We start from the raw sequence: 4,513 nt of genomic DNA, 5'->3' as shown, positions 1-4,513 counted from the left end.
TGGCTCTCTGTCGGGATCTTGGTATCGAAGTGTTTGTGGGTAATGTATTAAGTGGTGCATGATCCAAGCCATGAGCCAACCACGAATGGAAATGGCTTCTCCAACGAGTGCATACGACTGCAGCGATCTACAAGACACTCATGACTACAACCATAGCAAGCCATCTGCTACTACGCCTGCCCTCAACACTCAAGTCGATTTCATAGTAGCTCCCAAAGCATGGTGGAAGGTATTAGTGAGAACCAAATGATGGACAATGGATAAAAAAGCCATAACATTTATTCTTGGAAAGAAAAATATCAAAATGTTTATCATGGTAATCAAAACATCAAGATGATTTCATAGATATGCCTTGTAATAAGGTGATGAGAAGTTTTCACATGCTTCATATATTCCAAAGTTCACCATGATCATCAATATAATATAAATAGAAAATTAAGAATTATTAAATGGAAGATGATGCCTAGAGGCTTTTACCAAATTGGCTTGTGGAATATTAGCCAAGCATAAAATGGTGTGGCAAAAGGGCTCATCATAAAGAAAGATTCAAGATTCTTCCTTTTGCAAAGATGGCATAAAATTACTAGATCCTATGCCAAGGGATAGAATGTTGGATTTCCATACTTTAGTGAATCAAATGATCTTATGCACATATATGTAAGTCTTCTCTTATATTCATGCCTAATATGGGCCTCATTCTTATTTAAATGTTTATTCATTTATATTTTAGATTTTATCTTTTGTATATCAATAATATTATTTTAGTAATTTACCAAAAGAGGCTGGAAGAAGAGTATTAATCATTTGCATCATTTACTAATTTTTTAAATTTGTGTACGATTTTGTTACATATTATCATATTAATATTTTAAAGGTGTATTTTTAAATTTTATTTGGCTAACTAATGTTTGAATATCTTTGTGCATATTGTTATTTAAACATTTTTAAAATATCTCAAATTCATCTTGAAGCATGGCTTGTGCATCTCTCATCACACAAATGATTGCTAGAGATGATAAAGTCATCAACATAGAATACAATGAGCATAATAAGATCATCATGTACTACTGTCTAGAGGTTGGCATCACAAGACATTTGAGTGAGTCCAATAGTGGCGAACAACTGATAAATCATATGATACCAACCTCAGAGGCCCTAACAACAACTTGCACATCATCTTATTCCCCTTTCTTCCCCTTAACCTCAAAGCCTAGAGGTTGCTAAAAAAAAAAGGAAGAAAATATAGATAGCCAGCATATGCCCACACAAGTCAGAGTGAACTAGCTATAAGGGTGTGGTCTTTATTTCTAGCTTATGGTAAGGGATCTTGTCATTGATTACCCTCGAGGCAAGTTGTGCCAATAGAAGAATATAGGGGAAGCTTGGAAAGTCTTGTCACCTTATTCTTGTTGAATTTTGAACAGGATCAAAGAATGCATTATTCGAGATAGACTACTATCCTTAATCCCTCAAGCAATAATGACATTGCTTTGTCTATTTCTCAATAAGACCTACTCATCATCAAACTCCACCCTCATGTTGTTCCTGGTAAATATTGAGAGAAACTTCCTTGCAAGAGTTGGCACATACAAAACATTACATGAAGTTTTACGCACACCATGATGAGTAGAGAAAAGTATAATATGTCTCCCTTTAACTGAACATTTCAAATCATGGATGATGGGTGATAGTGAATTCACAAGGCACCCATTCAAGTTAAGAGAAACAATACAATAAAACAACTAGGAACATCCATAAATACAAAGTAATGGGATCTTAGTACTCAAGCATCATGGGGGTAGACACAAAATTAAAAAAGCTGGCCCTACTACAGTCTTAGATTTGAGCAAGCGTGTACAAAATATAATGAGGTTTCTCTTGATATCAAGAAAATTTATATAGATATAATATATTAAAAGGTACATATTTTTATATGTACTGTCATCTGATGGAACAAGGGCCCTTACATTAGATATGAATCTTGAGGGATTATGCTCGGCGCACCCACTAGTGTACATTGCACAAAATGAAAAAGATGTGAGACCTAAACTATAGCATAGGATACGATGAACATGATGCCAATCAACTTTTTCCTTGAAGACTTGAAAGTTGCAAAAGTCAAGTTTTGAGTGATATACTCAGGAGTTTCATCAAGCAGTTTCATATAATCTCAAGCATGAAGGGCAACTCAGCCCTTATGGAGCTCCATGAAAGCTAGTAGGAGCCATACTCGATTCACAAATATCTGCCATCTCAATGTTGTGACTGCCCGAGTGTCCTGGAGTTGTTATGCTTAGATCGCTCAAGGAAGAATCCCAAAGCAAATGCCTACTATTTTGAAAACTCTTATCCTCACCTTGTGACATTTCTAACTGCATGTAGTCCACATCATTAAAGTTGCCATCTACCTCTAGCCACAATCTTTGTAATTCTCTCAACACCTCCTTCATAGTCGGTCTCTCCCTTGCCCTTGTTGCCAAGCACCTTAATGCTAACCTCCCCATGCTCAGAATGGATCCCTTCACAATTTCAGAATTGTATGCCTCCACAAGAGCTGGATCAATTAGCCCTTGTAAATCCCCATTGTTGATGTGGGGTACTGCCATGTTCCGAAGGCTAGCATCCTCGGAAGTTCTACCAAAATCGACGACAGGTTTGGCAGAGATGAGCTCTAAAAGCACAATGCCAAAGCTATAAACATCGCTTTTGTCATTGATTTGGAAGCTGGTATAGTATGCTGGATCTATGTATTCGATAGTGCCCTGGATGGCAGCAGTTGAGACATGAGTAGCTCCTAGAGGAGCCAGCTTAGAGATTCCAAAATTTGCTACCTTAACATTTAGGTCTTCGTCTAAGAGGATGTTTTCTGATTTGACGTCCCTATAGTAGATTGGGGGATTGGCTGCTGAATGAAGATATGCCAGGGCATTTGCTATTTGAAGAGCAATGCGAAGGCGCTGCCTCCAACTCAATGCAACTTGCCCCTTCTTGGCTTGAAGATGCTCTGGAAGCATGCCATTCGAGACAAATTCAAAGACAAGCACTGCAATCTTGTTCTCTAAGCAACATCCCAAGAGCCTATGATTCAATTGTGAAATGATCCTTACCTCGTTCAGAAACTGTTGTTTGTCTTGTGGTGATCCTGCACGCTTACTCTTTTTCATGGCCACTATGGTTCCATCGTTGAGTTTACCTCTGTAGACCGTTCCAAAGCCTCCCACTCCTATCTGACAACTCTCAGCGAAGTTGGTTGTGGCTTTTTGGAGCTCCCAAAGAGGCATCAATGTGGCAATGTCTTTGTTCATGAGAATACACACTCCATCACCATCCAAGGAGTAAACAGCTCCCGATGGATACAAAGATAGATGCAGCAACAACTGACAAGAGTAATACCAATCGTATGTGACTTGTGTTGTCGCTAATGAGGGGACAAGGCTGAAGAGGGCCACCACAAAGTGCAAGATTGTGAGAAAAGAAGGCGGGATTCCAAAGATTGGGGGGTAGCGGAGTAGGAAGTTGCCCGGAGAGACTCTTGTAAGAGACATCGAGATATGTCAAGTTGAGTAGACTCTTGAAGCCAGTAGGAACCTGCCCGCTCAGTTGATTGTGGGATAAATTTAGGGAGGACAAGGAAGGCAAGGACTTGGAGGTAAAGAGGTCGGGTAGTAATTCTCCCCCCAAATTGGTGTCGCTCAAATCCAGGACTTCCAAGCAGTGAAAATATGTTAGGTTGAGCCTCCGAGGTAGGGTGAGGCCTGTGAGATTGTTGCCACAAGTAGGATTTCCTGGAAGCTAATGCTTTGGAGCTGGAAGTTGCTGCAAAGGATTGGGGTATTTTGTTGTGCTTGTCATGCTGAGAGGGTTATAACAAAGGTCTAGGCTAAACCTCTCCAAGTCAAGACTATGTCCGCATGTTACATCTAGCATTCCGGCGATGTCACCACTAAACATATTGCCTGCGAGTCGAACGTCCAATGCACCTGCGAAGCAAATGTCGAGTAGAAAGGAAAACTAAATGTGGAACTTCTAGGACTGACTTATCTATGACATCACCAAGACATGGACTTTTAGTAATTAGAAGCATGGAATGCTTCTAATTACTAAGGAAAGCATTGATGCTAAAATCAAACTCAACTTATTTTATAATGTCTATAAAATAAGTATGGAAAAACAACTATCTTACATGGAACATCCACACCTTTTGATTGAAATATTTAAGCAAGCATTGAAAGGGTGCAAAATAAATTATCCTTTCAATCTTGTACAAAAGGGAAACTTTATTACATCTCAAGCATTATCCAAAGGGGTAGACCACAAAGGAAAACTAAATGTGGAACTTCTAAGACTGACTCATCTATGACATCACCAAGATATGGACTTTTAGTAATTAGAAGCATGGAATGCAATACAAACTTAGTGGCACTACTGTGCTTACAAGCATAGTCAAGAGTCAAAACATAACATCAGAAGGTGGAAGGTTGGCTCAAGGAAGTCTTAAAAATAGAATATGATT

General features: G+C 39.0%; 1 pseudogene; it reads right to left on the bottom strand.

Annotated features, from left to right (window-relative positions):
* Positions 1-2,195: 2,195 nt before the first annotated feature.
* LOC147889367 (wall-associated receptor kinase-like 20 pseudogene) lies at positions 2,196-3,305 on the bottom strand (annotated as a pseudogene).
* Positions 3,306-4,513: the final 1,208 nt, after the last annotated feature.

This window comes from Dipteris shenzhenensis, chromosome 20 (genome assembly GCF_047967505.1).
Source record: "Dipteris shenzhenensis isolate YYH24624 ecotype China chromosome 20, Dip_SZ_1.0, whole genome shotgun sequence".
Taxonomy (NCBI): Eukaryota; Viridiplantae; Streptophyta; class Polypodiopsida; order Gleicheniales; family Dipteridaceae; genus Dipteris; species Dipteris shenzhenensis.
This window is presented reverse-complemented; position numbering and strand designations above follow the sequence as displayed.